Here is a 22,204-nt window from a genome sequence, read left to right on the forward strand (position 1 = left end):
GCGTATTTGGGCAGCAATGTTATCAGATATAATTCTACCTATGTATGCATGGAGTCTGTTGTGTGCACTAATGATGGTATGGTAATACATTACTGCCGAGAAATACATATACGTTATATTTATCATTTTTGTGGTTAAGGGTTTATTTAGATACTTCATTATTTTATTTCTTTACTGTAGTCTGTATATGACCAAGTGTTGCTCGAGTTTTTTCTCGATTAATATAATTATTTTTTTGATATAAGCATAAAAGGAAAAACCAGCTTTGCCACGGTATGTTGATACAAATGGTAGTAGAGTTAGGGTATCCATTTCAGCTATTAATGGATGTTCGTCTAATAGCCTAATCCAAAATTAATTTAAAGATTCGGATTTAAATATACGTTTTAAGGAACCATCTTAAATGTTGTAAGTATTAATACAATTGTAAGGTTAGTCCTCCCCCTATGATAAAGATAGATATACAAAACTAATAATACATGTGTATCATATTATTATATTTTATTTAGCTTTTTAATGTTTGTATTTTGTATCTGTAATCACCCTTTGTTAACGATTACCTTATGCTTACGTATTATCTGTGAGTGACGGGCGTAGCACAGTAGTTAACAAGGTTTTAGCCTAAAGGTAGCAGCGCATTTTATTTAAATGTGATATGGTAATCCTTACTTATTATTGTGTATATTTATATAAATATATATAACATACAATAATCAATGAGTATCCTACGATCGAGCACGGTGGTCACCTACGTATAATATGTGTCAATCAATTTTTAAACCGGGCTACCTGAAGAAAAATAGGCGAGGCTATTAAAAAGTCATCAACTACCATTATGTCAACCGAATTTCTTGCGAAAAACACTTGCACAGTCTGTAAAGAACGTAAAAAAACGAAAAAGGAACTGGACATATAATGTTATTGTGCGTCCGAGTGATGTATGCAAAATTAATTGTCACCCAAGGCTATTTATCATTTCTGTGTGACATATACGGAAACAACAATTGGCGTTCCTTTTTTTTTTCTTCTACTGACCGCGACGTTTTTCAAGAAAACGGGTGTCCGGACATCATAACAATTTCGTGACACCGTGTAATAAGCCGGATATTTTTTTTTTTTTGCCAGTACATTCCATTCTTTGTAAACGTACATAATATGCGGTAAACAATGATATGAATTTTGCCCCCAAAAGATTGGCGTGTCGTCGAAAATTACAGCGGACCATCACACAAATGGCACGGTGTCTAATATTGTGTTTTTAGAGTACACTTGAGTACAAGGGGCGGGAATTCCTGCGGAGAATATCCGCGTGGGTATCCTCTTGCACGTCAACCGATGAACTTCCTCAGGTGATGGATCGTTTTGCCGGCCAACCCGATCGCCATCCGGTCAACCGATGCGGTGTACTGCGCCCCCCCCCCCCACCGCAATAAAAACATGCCCCGAACGTTGACCAAAAGACGTACACGAGTTTGACATGACAATATTATTATACACGATCACAGCCGCATTTTTCATTTATTAAACCGATACCTCGTCAGGTACGGAACCGAGTTGAAATCTATATATAGGGTTTGTTATGATTTTCATTCTTGTATAAAATGCCTTTGAAATTTAAATCCGGTGTATATACAAGTTAGGCGAATTAATTTACCCCGACTTATGTGTTGCGTGTCGATCGCACCTCTCAGTAGACGTTTTTTTCCGAGAACGGCAAAAGAATAAACGCACGTGTAGAAAATGTTTTTCGGGCTTCACGATCCGAAAACTTCTAACAAATCGACGGGAAAGCCGATGTTAGGTTATACATAGGTAACCGCCCTAGGTAAAAAATTATAATATCCTAAACTCGTAGCCGGACTACCTACATATAGTACCTACCTATAAGCTTATAATTACCCCAAAAAAATAGTACACATCCCATTAAGCACACTGGGTGTGATACTATCTAGATAGATTTTAAACTATAATGTTCTAGTACAATATAATGTTCAATCTGTTATAATTAAGAGGGCTCGGTTTAACCGTAGGTGCGTAGAACCTACGCAAAGGACACATTTTTTCTAACTTATTTAAGTTGAAAATGAAAAATATTTTAATTGCGCTCCACTATATTGTGGCATTGTGACATATAAAACATATTTATAGTTTATTATTAGTGTACAATATTTAGATGACAAATAAACGTGTTGATCAATAATATTGAACTACTAATAACTATAATATTGTAGTCCGAAACTAGGCTTTAATTTAAGAACTACGATAATACTCGTACTTTATATTAGTAAAGATTAAAAAATTTAATTACGATTTCGAAACGAGACGACCGTTAGTAATAGAGTATTAATAATATTTATAAACTTTTATTTGTGAATAATAATTTTATATACAATATATTTTACGTTTTAAGTTTCTCGGTATTACAAATGGATCACCTGGTATAGTTAAGCGATAATTTATGTATTCTGGACATTAGAATCCGTGTGGCATGCCGTCTGAAGTCAGGAGAAATCGTATTCGTCTGGGAAATGTTTAAAAACGGTCAAGTTAATAAAACGGAAAAATGTCGGTCCATAAATCACGGGAAAACGCGACAAAAGGTTTAACAAAATATCACAATTTAATTTACTTACACCGCAAAATGACAGGGAAATATTACACCGGTCGCAATCGGCATGACTTATGACTTGTGTCCTATGTGTGTTCTCAGTTTTTTTTTGTTTTTTTGTTTTACAACATTATTATTATTATTATTATGCGAGATATAAAATTTGCATTTTGTTTTATTCTCGGCGACACATAAACGTGCACGGATGTGTTGTGTAGCGGCGGAATTAAACACACCGCAAGTTATTGTAATTTTTATTATGTGATTCAAATAATTGTAGAAATATAGAGTATAGTATTTATAGATCAACGACTGAACGTCCCAACGATAGGAGAGTAGGTACGATAAGCACAACTGGCCGGCGGAAGTATTTATATACACACATTTAATACGAGTATAAAGTGTGCAACGCAGTGTACTTAATTGGGTATAATGTTAAACGATTTAACACAGAACCACCTGTAACGAGGTTCTGATGGCGACCGATGATAATAAGTTCAGATAAATATTGATGTTAACGCTCCCGAATAATATTGTAGACCAGTTTTAGGGTTTTTTCCTACCGCACTTCGTACAGCTTATGCTTACGGCTTCGGGCTTATTATATAATTCACTTTTTCAATGATATATTTTTTATACCGAATATATCCTACTACTGTATCATTATTTCTAAACAAATTATATTGTCGTGTAATTGTTGTAGACGATTTTTACTAATATTTAGAAATTGTGCACCTAAATTACCAAAATGTTTTACATGTTTAATATTAACTGTTACATCCTCTATAGAGCAATAAATATTTAAATTTTACAATTATAGGAAGTTGTTTTAAACGATTTTTTGTAAAAATAATAAACACCATTATTTTAAAAGTATTTTTTAGCTGCCATGCGGAGTCTAATGCTGTCTAGGACAACAATACTTATTGCAATGCCACTCAAAGTTGTTAATTTAAAATGTATTAACCGAGTTGTCAGTAGGCTACTCGATTCAAAACCGACCGATGCCGGATGTTGTCCCGACGGCCGACTGTTACAACTATAATGACATAAAAACCCGATACTACACCGCGATAAAAAAAAATATATATATATGTACCTAAATTATTCACTAAAGAAATTTTGGAAGAAAATAAAATAATGCATACTAGGATCACAATATTAAAAAGGTTTTAACCTTAATGCAAAAAAAAAACCAATTATAATTAATAAAAGTAATTATAATCGCCTTAAAACTACAAAATGTATTTTTCAAAACAAAATTCTAAAGTATTAACAAAAAGTAATAATTGTTTGGAAAAAATTGTAAATTAAAAACTATAACTAGATTAAAATTCAAATATAAGCGGATATTATAATCCTAAATTGATAAATTATCCGGATTTTCTGACTTAATTATATATTTTTATAAAACAATTGATTATTTTATTTAGATAATAATATATTGAAATCTCAAAATCAGGATCGTTGTTAAACCGAATTTAATAAATTCACATTCCTGAAATTTGATGAAAACTATAAAAAATAATGCAGTACAGTGTGGTTAGGACATAGTGGGACGGAGCATATCACAGATCTACAAAAAATATTACAACTAAACGCTTCGGTGTGAATCTGTATACACTATACATAGCGGATAAAAACATTGCAAAGACAAAAATGTTTTATAAAATTGTATTTTTCTATTAGGTTAGGTATATAATGTTATAACAATATAACGATTTATTTTCCATATTATACTTATTGACTTTTATGTCACTATAACATAGCAATAGCCAACAACCTAGACATTTACTACAGTAAAAGTGTTATTCTTCTTTTTATTTGTTTCTCCTTTATAAAAATAAAGTTTGAATACAGATTTTTGAGATAGTTTGTTAAAGCTCCGCTCTAGATCTACCAACACCCAACAGTCAAATTTATATTGTAAAAACTATACCTCTTCAGCTCTGATTGACGTTAAATAAGAAGTTAAAAAAAATAGCTAATTTTACGTTTAAAATAACGGACATGTGTCGTTCTCTTAGATTAATTAAATCCTTACAATGGCTTACAAAATGACTCTCCTGCGACAAAAACTGAAAAATTGTGAATTTTAATAAAAATATGTTGTTTTATTAAAAAAAATGTGTACTATGTTGTTAATAAAAGTCCGTTATACCAGATGTGTGGAATTTAAGTAGCCCATTTCCTAAAAAAAGGCAAATTTATTATTATACAACAGATTTTTCAGATTATTAAAGACAAAAATTAAAAGTAGGACTATATTTTATAATATATATGTATACCTAGGTACTCCACTCGCACATTTTAGATTTCTTACTGCACAAATAGTGTTCTTCTGCATTTTAAAATAAAATCTAAAAATTTAATGCAGGTATTTTGCAAACAACATTATTTTGTTGATTGATATATGTTAATACAAAATTTTACAACATTTAGTCTATACTACTCGTATTATTAAATAATATTAGTTATAAAACGGGTGCAAAACAAAACAAAACTTGTGACAACTAAAATAAGTGTTCTATTATAGGTATTGCTATATGCTATAGCTAACGGCTCGGCTGTTATTAGAAAAGTGTTGACAACAACAAAAGCGATAATGCTCGGTCCCCGAAATAGGAACAAGTTATTTTCGTTTGTTCGGGTGACTGGATTTATTCTTATTGTTTGATAATTATGGACTGTTTAGAAGAAAATAGGGAATTTAAGTGTAAATGAATGTAATAGTAATAGTAAAAATAAATAATTCATTATTGTTTGTATTGAATTTAATTAAAAGTTACATAGTGTCCGAGTTTTTAATATTTAGTCATTTTGAAGTTAATGAATACAAATTTAGATTAATACTTTGGTACAATTTTTGCAGTAGGTATTATTATCTTTCCTTCGAACAAATGGAACGATTTTCAATGGTAGGTATATGTTTATTTTGATGATAATAATGTGAAAACGTCCGATGTTTATAATTCATGTATATTATTCATAGATAAGTAAAATATTTAAAAATAAAAAACTTGGTTATAATATTTCACTTTTAATTTTGTATTTTTAGTGTTGTAAAATTTGGTAATTTAGATAAAAATAACCGTTTTTGATGATCCATATTTAATGTTACGAGTTATCAGGACCGCGTCTTCATATCGACGTTATTGATGGAAAGCAGGTATGTAATTATACTACTCCCGTGGTCTATCGATAAATAGATGTATTAAAAACCATTTTTAAGACATTTACACAATCAGTACTGGTTAAGCGTAAGCCGTAACAAAAAGGAAATAATATGAAAATAAATGTTTAAACCAAACAATATAGTTATTTTTCAAGTCTTAAAATAAATATTGACTTTTAATAATGTGCAATCATGTAGGTATATTGTAAATCGTATACAGCAACTATTGATGATACATTGAATTTATAGACCGCGATTTATCTTAAACTCTGTGTACCTAAATCGTTTTAAAATATATTTTGAAGTGTATATTTTTATTATTAGAAGTTTGTTAACGGATGTTTCCGAAGAGTTATGGAAATCATAAAGCATCTGCGAGCTGTGAATAATATTTGGTGTTTTCCTTGGAATCTCATGAAATCGGATCCAAAAACACGAGACTATACGCGAACGTACACGCAGTATAATTTTCTACCGTATTTATTATTATTATTATAATGTATTAGGATTGTTTTTTTTTTGTTTTCGGTTATTGTAGAATCACCGCCGTCGTCGCAATCGCGGGATCCTTTTTAGTAGCCGCCCGGGGGAAAACCGGTCGGCCACCGTGAGGCGTCGACAACGGATGCGGCCGGCACCGACCTGCGTTTCGTCGTGGTGCGGCGGTGGCACGAGGGGTGGGAGGCCGAGGTCAGGGGAACGAGATATTATGGACGAGCGCACCAGGGCAGCGGCTGCCGGCGCGGTGTGCGTTCGTGCGTGGTGGCGCGCCCGGTGGCCAACCAGAACGCTAACGGGCGGGGCTTGGGCCGGCTACCGTTCATTTCCCACGGGCGCCCATTGGGTACCCGGCCCCGCCCCGCCCCCGGTACGACCTGGCACCCGCCGCCGACGATCGGGTAGCGCACCCGGACCGCGCACGTCGACCCAGACTACTACAGCTGCCGTCGTATGCGTGCCCGGTTGTTGCCGTCACTTACACACATGACCGTCATATAGACCGCTTCTGACTTTCGTCTGCTACAGTCCAGTGAGTTCCGCAATAATCACCACTTACCGTCTTAGGCCTACGCACTGCACACCGTCGTCTTCTTTCTACGTGTATGCTCTACACACACACACACTTTTACAAGCGTGCGTGTACGTACTGACACAGGACACTCGAATTGCAACGACATATCTTTCAATAATCCGTAAGTACAAAAAAAACTATTTATTTCTTGAGTATTTTTTTAAAATTAAAATTTAATTAAGCAAAATTTGTATTTAATACTTAAAATAGTTTTTTTATTTAAACGCATATCGAGTGTACTTATTACAATACGTTATAATATAACGTTTTTTTCGACGTTTTTCTTATTAATTTTTTACTACTTTGATTTTTTTTTGGAAATTGGTTTGCCCGACTGCGCTCGTTTGGGTTGTTTTTGTTTCTCCTTTTTTTTTTAACCTCTCGTGTTTATTTTTATTTACCAACGCAATGGCCGTTTGTGCCGAAATTCGGGGTTGCGTCTGGGGAAATGCGCGTGTTCTGTTTGCTGTTCGATCCAAGCCACGGACGACGTTGTTTAACCCGTTGATTGGTGCGACAAACGCGAGACGGCTACCGGCGTTTCTGACGAACGTGTCGGCCAGCGTAACCGCGGTAGCCGGTCGTTTGCGTGGAGGGGACGAATTAATGGCGGCCGCGGCTACCGGTGTTGGCTTGGGGCTACCGGGCTCCGCCTATAATATATCATTATAATATAACCCTTTCTGAACGATCGCACATGAACGCGTTTCCCGTGGCATTTCACTTATAGCCGTCGTCCCGGTTCGGCAAACCTGCAGCTGCGTTGAAGATTTTTTTTTAGATTTTTTTTTCCCCCATATAACTACCGTCTACGTCTTGTATTTTTCATATCGAACTCGGTCAACAGCACCGCCCTGAGTACCTGGTAATTGATTTTTTTATACTTGCATTTTTTTTTTTTTTACGAGACGGCGAAGACAATATTATCGTACGACAATGCCATAGATATGACGACAGCCGGTATATTGTACTATAGTAGTATTATTATTAGTGTATTATTATTGTTATTTTTTTGTTCGATTTACCCGACCTTTTTTTTGTCAATAACCACCGACATTTCTCCGTGGGTGTCGTCCCCGTAATGATTAATAGACTCGCGTTGTAACAATATTTGGTAGTCGTTAAAGTTCCCATCGTTTGTGTGCGCCTTGAATTTCACCGAGACCGCAACAAGTCGGTCACCGCTGCAGAGCTCTCGGTGCCGCGTTTCAGGTAGGCGGCTGCGACGACGACTCGGTTGTTGGCGGCGGCGGCGGCCTTATACCGCGCAAACGCCTACCTAAAATCCTTGAACCAACCTTAAATTCTCAGCGTGAAAAAAAAAACGTCGAAATGTCGAGTTTCTCATTTAATTGTCTTTTTTTTTGTTTTGTTTGTTCAATGTAGACCGTCGGGTTCAAAAGAAACTCCTCTGCTCGACGACACACCATCAAAGTGCCAAGACTATATTATTGTATAATAATATACACGACTTATACGACGAACGCCCGTCGGCTTGCCAAATCGTTCCCGACGTTAAAAGCTAGTTACACGCGGCCCAACCATGTACGCGGTAATACAGCTCGACTCGGAGAACCACAGACTCCGTCCCAAGAGGATCAAAATGGAGTTTGTGTGCAAGTACTGCAATCGCACGTTCAACAAACACTACTCGCTTATCATACACGAACGCAACCATCTGCCCGCCGTCAATTACCGGTGCGAGATGTGTTACAAATCGTTCAAGCGGCAAGACAGCTTACAACAGCACAGGTTAGTGTCGTTATAACTTATGTTGTTTATTTAATAATAATTTATACATGTGTACTGGCGTCACACATTGTGGTCGTCTCGTACTCAGATTTAAATAAAATATACGTGCAAATTCTTACGGTCATAGCGGGTAACACGTGCGGATTTCTTAATATTAGTCTTCCAATATAATCTATAGTTAATTTACGGGTTTTCCTTTCAAGAGGGTCGAATAAATCTTATTCGATGTGTGTGCACTAAATAGCACTTTTAACATCCACCGGGAACTAGGGTACTTACTAATATGATATAAATTATCGAGGTCCCTAGACCCTAGTGCGTTCAATTTATTCGGTATTGCATGATAACGTTACCTAACAACCAATCTTTTTGTTCCTGTATTTTCCACCCAAAAGTCTCAACTAAATGCGTGTGTTACCCGTAACGCGAGACTTTGCCAGAAATTTAGGTTCTTACAACATTAGTAGTTATTAGGTATATTACACATATAAAATAGGTTTATTATTATTAAAATATTCTTTAAATGATGCGATATTTAGAGTCATACATTTTAAACGTATACGGAAAAGAGACTTTATTTATTTTATTAACATTTGCATGATGACAACAAAACAGAGGTACCAAGAGAGCGATAACTGAACTGGTTTCCTCTTATGGTATACTGTTGTAAATAACACTAACCGCAATCAAAGGGAACAATATTGAATTCGATAATCGATTACGTTCGTTTTGACTACTTACACATACACGTGCATATATCACGAAATACTTTAATGTTTATCGTTTAATGCATAGCCTAGTAAGGTGGTTGATTCACTATATTTATTATTTACACCTGTAAAAACTTACTCAGACATGATATATAATATAATTATTTAACTCATTACGTTCACTATGTGTCCATTCTCTTTAATCTCTCTTACTCTCTCTCTCTCTTACTCTTACTCTCTTTCTCTCTCACTCTCTCACTCTCCATAAACATTTACTGGTTTACATTTATTTAATCATAACACAAACAACTACTATAAGACGATCATTCTTGTCTGTTATTAACATTGGGTTTTGGATTTTTCGCTATTTTTTATTTTTTTTTTATAGATGTGGCCATTCAAGGTGAACTGCGGATTCTTCAAGACAACCCCTCTAAAAACCTACCTATTTAAAAACAAAAAAATATACCTACTATAATAATAATTATAGGCCACATTTCTAACTGTATATGTAAGAAACACTTTTTTTACTCTTCTCTGTTTTATTTGTTTCAAATGTAAAAATGTTTTAATAATTTACACTTATTTATGTTATTAATATTGATCTTATAATTGTGTTATTAATAATAATAATACGGCATGGTCGCTTGTTTTACTAATACCGGTTTGAGGACAAAGAAAAAAAAGACTTAAATCTATTTCTTATACTTATGAATGATCTCTTTCGCAAACCTCCCGGAATTTATTATCTATGTGAATTAGTCACAAATTATATTTTTATTTCTTCAATGTTTTATATTTAATTCAAAATTTTTTTCGGACTTTTTGTTTATGTTTTTTTTTTTTATTTTCTAATTTAGATCGACCCATAGTCCAAATTACAGAGCTGGGTATGCATTGCAGCTTTGAAAAAATTGTGATATGCTAAATTATTAGCAAACTGTTGTAACGAAATTGTATTTGTAAATAGAGACTAACTAGGTACTTAATAAGTAAGTTGTATAACTAATAAGATTAGATTTTTGAGCAGACTGGTCAGTTTTTACGTTTTTTAATGAACTTAATAAAAATTCGAAAAACAAAAAAACTATTTAAACAAATTAAATGTTATTCCATTAATAATTTATTAACTTTATTATGACATATGTTATATTATATTAAGTAATAATTTAAAATATGTCTTACAAAACGTATTATATTTTAATATAACTCCTGTAAGACACTATAAATTAAATGTTATAAAAATGTAATGTTAATGGGGTTCATTAAAAAGTTGAAAAAATCCCCATGAGATTTTCTGGAATGTTCCTTAAAAATTTCTTATTTGAAATTCGCAATTTTGGCAAATTACAATTTAAGAAATATGTTTTTATGTGTTAACTCTAAGAATAGTGCTCCTAGCCTGCATATAAACATATTATTACCATTTAAAGCAAGAACACATTGTTTTTAAGCATTTAATTATATTAAATAATAGTTAATATAATATTGCATTTTGTAAATATGTAACCAGTTATTGTTAGCCATTACTAGATATATTTACTAGATATATTACTAGATATATAAGTTTAAATTCATTTGTATCATATGTGTTGATAAAAAAATATATAATTTATTTGTACATTTGAACAAGAACGTGGTACTTTATTGCATTTTTCTTAAATTTAACATAATATGTATTCACTGAACTCATTGTTTGACAATTGCAACTAGAAATTCCGTTATACAGCGACGACTATGGAAAATATTTGTACAGAACGTGTTAAGTAAGTAAGCATTTTAGTTTTAGTCATTTTTGGTTATATAAATAAATAATGTAAGGTGTATATTTGGCTGGCAACTAAACATATCTACCTATACAAATATTAGGTACTATAGATTATAGGAATTCGTTAGTATTTTTAGATTATACTATGAATGTAATGAATGGTTATACATATAATTTAAAAACAAAGTGCTAATTTGGTTAAATCAACATCTTAAAAAAATACACGTGTTAGTCTAAAAAAAAAAAATAAAAATCTTACAATCAACATTACATAATGAATAAGCGCTCTTGAAAAAAATTATCAGTTTATATACATACATATTTTATAAATAGTTACTCAACATTTCAAATACTATAATGATAGCTGGCAATGTGATAAGACGTAAATTGAACAAAATATTGATTCCAGAAAAACAGTTAGGGTCATTACGTTCAATTATTAGAGTCACTACGTTCGAGAGCTTCTATGGGCAATATAGGTTACTCGTGTAGTAATAATAATTATGCTATAGTGCAAATTTACCAATTAATGTAACTACTAAAAATATCTTGGTGTATTTAGTTCAGAAGATACCAAGTTACCAAAATGATTGATCGTTTTTAAATTTTATTTTCTAATTTGTATGTGGTATCGAAAATGGGTTTTATTTTAACTATTTTGGGCAGAAGCTAAACGGTCTAAATGTCTACATGTTTTTAGTCAACAGCAAAAATATCTAATTTTTATAGTCTACCTTCAATTGGTCTATATAAAATCATCTACTACTATTAAAATATAATAGTCAAATTTTTATTAATATAGTATAAGGTTTTTTAGAAGGAAAGGTGGTGTGTGAATTGTAATATTGCAACTTTTGCGCTCACTAATCAATCGCACAACATCTCTTTTTGACTTTCATCCTCTTACAATTAGTGAGGAAAGTTAATAGTGGAAAGAGTTGACCTGAAATGAGATATCATTAGAAGGAAAATAGTTTATTTAAAACTATAACCAGCAATTATGTATGGAAGTGAGTATTGGTCATCAAGTACGTGTATAATTAAATAAAAAACCTTGAAAATATGTTTAAATTCTTTAAAAATATTTTTATAGTATACAGTAAATAAATATAAATTAAGCAATTATCAATTAAAATAATTTCCAATATTAAATAAGTATGTCATAAACATTTACGTTTAAGAAGTTCATAATTAATTATGTTATTAAAACGGATATTTTAGATTGATGGGGCCGGTGACATTAAAGTTGTTTAAAAATAAACTGAAATTAATAAATTGTTGTTAGCAGTACATCTTTTGTGTAGCTAGGGCAACTTTAAAAAATATTATAAAAAATTAAATTATGTGTTTATTATGTGTTTTTATTTTAAAGGTCTTTATTTCCTGTGTTAAGAACACAGGTAGAGAAGCGTTTTTATTTTTTTGGAGTACGTGTAATTAACATAAACGTGAATCCGTATATTTACTTATATGCCTACATAAATATAAATAAAATTAATTTGTGAACTCCCCAACTACCTACTGGCTACTACATAGAACAAAATATATAATTTAAAACAAAGACATACAAAACATATAATACACAGGATCACGGATATCTGAACTTTAAATACACGTGTACTTGAAATACATAGACATTAAATGGTTCAGGTTAGGATTCTGGATTTGTTCATTCCGGGTAAACGAGATTTTTAAAAAACACATTCGTGAGCCCTAGTTTATATTGATACCATTTAGTAATTTAGTTTATTTGAGTAATATTATGAGACACAATTTTACTATAAATATTTTACAATATTTAATAACATAATTTCTTTTTATTGTGAATTTGTTGTTAAATTCACAATAAAACGATACTTTTCTTGCTAAAGAATAAAAACAAACGAAGGGTCACATTTAGAGGGACTTTGTACTCACAATGATATTTTAGTGTAAAATTTGAGTACGCAAATGACGTTTTACTTAATCTGTTATGATTATTGATTTAAGAGTAAAATAGCCTACTAAGTTTCTTTTCTAATTTCTAAGACAACAAATTATTTCTGTTAAAAAAAAACCAAGAAATTGACTTTTTTCAACATCAAATATCTGTAACCGAATACCTAACTGAATATCTTTAAAATAAAAATAATAGCCTAAAAACATTATAGGCCTAGTAAAGATCATTTTTTTAATTTAAATGTGTAGGAAAAACTATATAATAAAAAACGTTCTCTGTGATATTAAAATAAAAAACCCGAATTATCTTCTCGCAGTATTATACATGGTAGTATGTAGTAACTAGTAGGTATATGAGTAATGAGTAATATCTACATACATAGTAGTATTATATTATATTATTGATTCTTCTCGGTATAATACAGATAATTAAGAGGACGTCGTACAGCCAAATTTCCTACGTTAAAACATAGCTACTCAGTATGCAGAATGCGTTTTATTTGCTCCATAATGGTTTTAGAGCAAAAATACGTTTAACAAAAAAAGAATGATAAACCTAGTATTTAACATTTAAAATCTAATTTCTTTACTTTTTAAAATATAACTTTTTATTTACTTTGTTATTTTCAAAATGTGTGTTTTTGCTCGAAAGTAAGTAATAACCATGTATTTAGTAAAACGTATTCTGCGTAACTTGGTTTAGATGAAAAAAATATTTAAAATCGCTGACAAAGATGCTATGATAGGGTGTCCGAAGAATAAAATAACTACCAAAAAGGAGTTCTAATTACTAAACTAATAATTACACGTTACAATTAAAGCTTTAAATTAAGATTTTGAAAAAAATTGCCTATACCAAACTCCTTAATAAATAGGCGGTATCACGTCATCGTTTTAACTTTAAACTAGGGCTAACGATTTAAAACGTGTATTTAGGATACTCGTGTATCCGGACTTTTTATTCACGAACTTACAATTGTTAATACCCGTGTATTTTATAACTAGGTACCCGCTATTCTATTGACACGGGTATTTTGTGTTCTGGTATCCGTGTATTAAAACTATACGTGCAATTAAAGATCAGGAACTTTGGTATTATATTAATACACTTGTTGTCAATATTGTATCGTACTTAAGTTGGCCTTAACCTGGCTTGGAAAAATAATTTATTTTTTCACTCTAAAAAGTTTCGGCCTCCCTATTAACTTTTAATTTAGTTCAGATTCATAACTATAACTTGTATGATTTTAAAATAAATTATACTCCGTTATTGAATATAATCTTATGATTTATAAGAATATAAATAAAGCGTAATTCAATTAACACGACTAAAATGGAAAAAAACGAGAAATGTATATTTTATTTTATACATGTATAATTTTTTTTAACCCCATTTTATTTATCGATGGATATTTTATTAATAGGTAAAAATACTTACGAATTATTATTCAAAGTGTCGACTAAGCAAACTTCAACAAAAAACCTAAACTAAACCAAACCTAAATCTAACCAATTAGTTCTCACCATTCACTCATCCAAAAACTTAAGCCATTATTTTTATCTACATGTTCGCATATTAAATTACTGTAAATAGTTTATTGATTAATTACACTGGAATACGGGTGCACGGGTTGAAACAAACGTGTACCTATGTATTTGAATTTAACACCGTTTCAGTAATTACCCGTGTACCCGTGTTCTTAAATACACGTGTAATAGAGAGCCCTACTTTAAACTAATATTCTGCGAAAAATTGCCTATACCGAACCCCTAACTAAAAGACCAAATTTCGTCTTATGCGAATAACGATGCTATTGTATAGCATATATTTTCTTAATGTAGGTACTTAAAAAGGGCAGGACATGAAGTTGATAATTTTCAAGATAGTAGCAAGATAGTTGAACAAGAAAATTATTTTTATTAACGTCATACATAGTTGTTCCTGTACCTGTGTTAACACCGTTTTACTCCTTTCAATTTATGATAACTCATTAGTTTACAAAGACGTTGTTTTAATTTTAATGTTCCAGTAAAATACCAAATTCTAGTAGTTAATTATAATAATAAAAAATATAAACTTAAACAACGGTTTTCTCGACAATAAAACTGAAAAATTTATAAAAGTTAATATCACAAAGTTCAATAAATAGGTACGAGTCGTACCGTACGACACAGTGATAACTAGAAAGTCACGAACAAATTTCCTGTCAATCACCTGTCTTAAACAACGAACAATAATTTCAAGTGTTTATAATATTATTATTTACATCTTTCGGACTTAAGCAGTAGCCGACACGCGGTTATAGTTTGGTTTCATAATCACCACCCGGCTACGATCGGTTGAAAAACTAATAACGGATAGAATTTTAAATACCATCAAAGTATTTTCATAAATATTATTAACATTTAGAAGCAAAAAAAAATGTTCACTGTTTTTTTCTTAAATTTCATGATAACTGTGGTCTGTGGTAACCGAACGTGGATATACCTTGGGGGCCCGAGTAGCCCCGGCCTAAATACGACATTGCACATAATGTATTGTATTATTTACGTGACAACTGAGCACTATTTATATCCGTGAGAATATCCGTCTGACTAGGTTACCATGTTTAACTGAAAAGTAAGCAGTCCAGACAATATTTGAACAATATTTTATCACTTAATGCTGCTTTTACAAGGTTGACTGAAAGTGTTTAATATTTGATTTGCTCTCTGTGTTTGAATAGAATGTAATATTAGCCTATATGTACATATACCTATGTTTGTAGTTAAACGTAAAATAAATTGAATAAATGCCCCATGAACGATACAAATAAATGATGAAATAGGACTACTGATTTTTACTGTTTGGATCCATAGAAAAAAAAACAAAGAGTTATTCTATGCCAAAAGGCGTACATAGAATATTTATTTTATTTAAATCGTGTTCCAGCTGCAATACGATAGCGGAGAAGGTATGAGTTATAAATTTTATCATAGATTAGATTATCTAATCTGTGGTTTTATAAAGACTTTTTTTGTGTGTCTGAACTCTGAAGTCACGATAACTTTTTGTTCTATGGACTGATTTACTAGTGTAGCACCTATATGGATCTGAAATTGTATGCGGTTGATACTTTGGTGTGTCATGGGTACCCATGCGGTATAATGATTTAAATTTTAAAACAGTTTTTTACAGTTAAAAAAAATTGTCAATTTTAGCTTTTTTTCTTTCCATTTACAGATTTTCGAATTTCGTTATTTAGGCTCTTATTAGAATCACTTCGGCATGTACAAGTGCAGTGAAGAGTTTCAGAACTTTATCTGAATAGTTCATTCACTACAGAGCTTTAAAGTTGTTTGTAATAAAAACAGATATAAAAAGTTGAAACATATTATATAATATAAGAGTCAAAACGGTCAAATACAAACGAACGTTTGGAGCGACCTTCCGCGGTTTTTTTGAAAATTACTCTGCATGTCTGTTACGATAAAAAAAATGTTCTTAATTTTTTTTGATTATTTTGGTTATAGTCGTAAAAGTTATTTCAGTTTTTTTCTTGACACTTCTTTTTTTTCATTTTTGAAAAAATGAAAAGCACTGGTTCATAAGCAGTTTGTGATGTAAATTCGATTTTTTCACTTTCTATGTATTTTTACCTCTTTTTTTGTTTTTCTAAGTGTTTTTATGGAGATTTCAATTTGAAATTTACACATTTCGTGTAAAATTGCCTCAGCTTTCTGAAAAATTGTTTAGAAAATTACGTAAAGCAGTTAGCAGTTGCAATAATGCTAAAAACTTTAAACTTTTTAAATACAAATAGCTTTTTAGAAAACAATTATTTTGAAATTTACCGATAAAAGTTATTGGTATCTTAATTTTGTTAATTTCAATTTGAAAAATTAACAATTAATAGCTGTGAAATTTCACGTTAGCTCCTCGGGGCTCGGTAATTCACTGTTTATTGTCCACAAGACAAAATAATATTATTTTTAAGCCACAAAAGGATCAGGGCCAGTGGTGTATTTACAATTTTCTTCTAGGGGTTATATGTAAAAAAAAATGCTGCCCTTTAAATCGTTTAAACCCGTCCACTTTTTATCCCCTAATCAGGTCAAATGAATTGATCGTACAATTCAAAAGTATTTAAATTATTTTTTTTTAGTCGTAGTGTAATATTATTATCATTAAAACTGTACAAGTTGTATTTTGTTTTTCTTTCGTTCCATTTGGTATACTTCAAATATCAATTCCTATATTACATATATTCACTATTGCGCAGATGAACGTTAAAAGACATTGAGTCTTACTTAAGCGAGTTGTATCAATACATGTATGGTTTTGGTGAAAGTTGAATATTAAATGTTTTTAAATTTACGTTTTGTATCTCTCTAATTTATAATGATAATTACTTTTAACAAAAGCGTCGTTATGACTTACGAAAGGTGTACGTGAGCTAAAAAAAAAGGTTTATACGACTCAGACAAATTGTTGAAAAAATGTAATATTTCCGGTTTTGCTTATTGAGTTTCGTTTGTGAGTGTTAAACAAGTGTGGCAGCGTACATTATGATTCATACACCATGCCCTGACACAATGTGTAAACTCAGCACCGCGTGAGACCATTGATGAGTTAATAGCTGTCGGCAGAAGCACACATGAATGAAGCGAAGATATATTATATATTATAGTCACGGTCCTACAGAAATCCGTCAATATTTAAGTTTCCACATGGCTCATGTACCGGAAGCCAGCGGAGGCGGCGAACGAATGGACAAACCGGATTTGAATTTCGCATCAACTGGTTAAAACATTTTTACATTATTCAATGTGTAATATATTATTCCGTATCTTTCACTCCTTGCGCCTGCATGATATGGTCGCACCTACGCACACAGCGTCAAGACTCAAAGCGTATCATTATCCGGCACGACGTTCACAAAGGAATAAACGCCTATTTCCTCCTATAAAAACACCTAACTGCATCTTGTATTGTTGTGGTCTATCATAGGTCAATGAATAATGTAAAAATTAATAAAGGGTTTTGTGTAACGGCGTGGCGTCACGCCTAAGCTAAACACATTATATTATTACATGGCAGGTTCAGCTGTATGTATGTATTTTCATTATTTTTGTCAACAATTCTTTCGTAAATGCGCCACGTGGGTGTCAACTGCCGATTTACAACAATAGTAATTCCCCGCTTGATACCGATATACTCTATAGGTATATTATTACATTCGTTTACGGTAGATACCACAGAACATTTCCTTGAAAGAACAAGATTGGTGTCTGACTCAAAGATACAAAGGAAAAAAAAACATGCGGCGGCTGTTTATAAAACTGTAATGAAACAATTCACATTCATTCATAAATGTTCATTATAAAAACAAAACAAAAATGTCTTACACTTCTAGTCTTACACGGGATTCAATGGCGTCGGCTTAGTCATTTGTTTAGATGTAGGTAGAATAAATTTGATGAGGAATATTCGAACAAATTTGCATTCACCAAACATATTTCATGAGTCGGTCCAGCATCTATTTACGGTTGGGGCACTTACCATAGGCGGAATCAAGGGGCAGGATGGCTTAGGCACCTCCAAAACCATAACTAGCTCTACAATATATTTTTTTTTTATTTAGACCTCCTAAACTTTTGACTCTGGTTTTGCATAATATTATGTCATTTAAATAAATAACTTATGCTATCTTGACTAATACAATATTACAATCTTAATGCTTTTATTTCATATATAAAAAAAATCTAATTTTCGATATTTTTTAATTTTTTATATTGGGAGTTTGTCAATTACTGTGTCTACATAAATGTCTTGGAAATAAAACAATAAATAACTTTGTATTGATAATGCACAATAGTCGCATAGACGTATATACGTAATGCTTACAAATAATTTATATCATTACATTTAAAGTCAATATAAAACAATCACAATACGTCCTGTGTACATCTCATTCATGGTGTATAAACGCTGTAATGCTAAAAATAACCAATTCTATAAAACCAACCAAATTTTTTCTTTATAGAGTTCATACTTAAAGCGTTATCATGGTTGTAAAAAATAAGTAAAATAAATAATATTTTTCTAATTTCTTTAATCAGCTTAAAACATTTAAAATAATTGACCCAAATCTATACGAAATTGTATTTTCAATCCAACTACATACACAGAAAATTATACATAGTTGGTCAACACATGTATATAACTTGAAAAAATAACAGGAATCAATAAATTAGTGTGCTTGTTAACTGGACATCGGCGGACGCAACTTGTTTTCTGTGAATGTAAAAAATAATTTACTATTTACAAACCATATAGATTATCTGGATCATTGCCTTATTAAAAAATGACTTAATTAAACTAAATTCTGATTGATGATGATGATGATGACGATGAAATTCTACTAATAATAATTGTGATAACGACTTATATTGGTTACACTCTAAAAAACCATGTTATTTAAAATTTTTTTTTAATGGCCAACAATATTAATGTATCATAACATCATACGTTTTACGACTATTTTTATTACAACTATGTTTTGATGAATGAAATGCTGACACTAGGTAGATACTGTTCGTGGGAATATATTTGGGAAACGGTTAAATGCCGATTAATGATGTTGTAAAGAAAAAAATGAAAAGTAGTCTCGCACAACCTTCAAGATTAATTGTAATGTAATATATAATATACAATACTAAACCATAAATATCGGCTTTGGACCATTAAGTGGACGGTCCGATGAAATAATATATATTTATTGTAATAGCCCTTGTTCGTATCAATAAGAACGACACGTCGTCACGTAAATGGTGCGGCGGCTGCTCACTAGTAATGGATTTTTGGGAAACACAATCGTAAGTGATTGACACTTGTCCGAATCAAACCCATTAATGATGCTGTAGTTGCGGCATTTGTACTTACACTTGTTTATGAAAATAAAAATATTCAAGTTGATACAAGAGTACCTAGTCGAATAGTTTTAAGATCAAGGTTCACATACACATTAATTCAACTAATTTATAATATATTATAGCAAGTAGAAGCTAAAATAAAAAAATAAAATAGATTTTGAATGTTCCAAGTTTAAAATTAAGTATAATTACAAGTTACATCACCTCAACTATATCGTACTAATATTATTTGTGATTAGTATGTTCATGTCTAATACCTACTATATATACATGCGCATCTTAATTACTAGGTTTGTACCCAGTCGTTTGGGTTTATATGCTATTTTTAGCACCGGAAAATATTTTATTCAATTTTTGTCGCCTTTAGTAAATGTGTGATGCGAATTTAGTCAACCGGAATTGAAGTGTATATCAATTAGCCTTTTAACACTTGTATTTAATACTAGTACGCATTAAAACGCACTTTTATCTAAAATTAATTTAATTCACATCCGCACAACACGCCGTCGTTAATTCGCATTTATTTAATGGGAATTTATACTCGGGTTAACCATATAATTCTTAAACCTGGATCAACATTTAATTCGCAAGAAGCTAATGCGCATTATTACAGTTTTTATGCAAATTAACTTAATTTGTGATAAATTTAGATGAATCCATTTAATCCATTAATTATTACAAATTAAACTAGATTCCAATAAATATTATCAAAGTACCTAAATTCTAATATACTAGAGTTGGTAAAAATAATTTCATATTAAGCACACTAAAAATTTAGCTTATTGAGCCTTCTCGTCGTCTAGTTTCTTATAATAGTACCTAATTAGACTTGTCGAAATTAGATTGATATAAGCTGTGAGTTCCATAAATTGGAAATTATTCATTAAAAAATATGTCTAATAAAATTCTTTAAAGCATCCGACATCAGGTATATAATATTTTTAATTACAATACTAACACAATTAATATATTTTGTACAAAGTAAGCTTTTATACTTAGGTTATGTGCTTTTGGTATTACAATCGTTAGTTTGTTGACAGTTAATACCATTTATTTTGGTCGCACAGTGGTAAATGTTAGTTTATTTGTGCTTTACGTGTGAATATCTACAAAAATGCACTGTCTCAATTTAAGTTTATATTAACTATTTATTATTTTTCTATACACAAATTCTCATAGCTCGCTCATAAGTGATTGCAAAATTCCCTAGCCCTTATACTACTTGCTAAATTATGGTAATGAATCCCTTTACAGATGTTCTCTCCTGTTTGAAAATTATATCTTATACTCAAATTCGTGGGAAGACTCTAAGCTTTTTTATAAATTGTAAGTTTTCGCTACACTTGTAGTAGGTTATGGTAATCTAAATATTAATGTTAATGCATGCGACTTTACAATAAACTTGCGACTAAAAAGTTTTGAAAAATAAAAAAATTGTTTTATACAATTTTAAAATACTTTCTGCTATCTTTTTAGAAAAAAATAAATACTAGGTAATTCAGCATTGTTAATAATTACAGTTATTAGTAATAACTGATAAGCCATACTGTACCGTAATAATAAAATATGTCGATCATGATCAGTTAAAATGGCGTATGCTATAGGCGTACTAAATATATATTATGATCCTATAGGTATAAATTGTAGGTATATATATACAATGCGCATTCAGAGGCAGTGACAAAGGATAAAGTAATTTAATGTTAAGCATTGGTATTTTTTGCGAGCTGCTCTGGGGAGAAATATGATACTATAGGTATGCTCCTTACAAGTTATACTGTGTGCGAAGCGAACGAGCCGGGCAATCAAATGTAAATAAAATACACTCCGCCGAGAGACGTTGGAAGTAGATCTAAGAAAACGTTTATCAGGACAAACCGGCCAACCAGGACCGCATTCTTCGATGTACGGTTTGCCATTTTTTTTTTTTACTTCCTCTACTTCATCTGTTCACATCAAGAGCAGCCGTGCACATGCAAAATTATCGATCAATTAAAATTATCGACATGGAGTTGATGAAGTAAAACGTCCTGCTGTTATATTTGTGTATATATATATACCATAGTCATCGTGTCGGCATCATCGCTGGGGTGATTCGGTAGAATAATTATGACTACTTGTTTTAAATATAAATAAATTACTTATACCTCTACTATATATAGATGTATATGTGTGTGTATGCGAGATTGCTAGCAACCACCGCCGTCCTGACTGACACGAGAATTTCAGGGAATTAAAAATATGCGTGGGCTGTTTAAGGTCCGTG

General features: G+C 31.5%; 1 long non-coding RNA gene across 1 annotated transcript; it reads left to right on the top strand.

Moving 5' to 3' along the window:
• Positions 1–8,483: 8,483 nt before the first annotated feature.
• On the top strand, positions 8,484–10,838 carry LOC126835686 (uncharacterized). The gene is made up of 3 exons (XR_007685240.1): positions 8,484–8,607; positions 9,706–9,828; positions 10,178–10,838. It is a non-coding gene; the product is annotated as an uncharacterized LOC126835686 (long non-coding RNA).
• Positions 10,839–22,204: the final 11,366 nt, after the last annotated feature.

Source organism: Adelges cooleyi, unplaced genomic scaffold (assembly GCF_023614345.1).
Source record: "Adelges cooleyi isolate 19-005CV unplaced genomic scaffold, UGA_ACOO_1.1 ACOO_flye_CR_arks_rails_tigmint_CR_PRNA_23, whole genome shotgun sequence".
NCBI classification, from domain to species: Eukaryota; Metazoa; Arthropoda; class Insecta; order Hemiptera; family Adelgidae; genus Adelges; species Adelges cooleyi.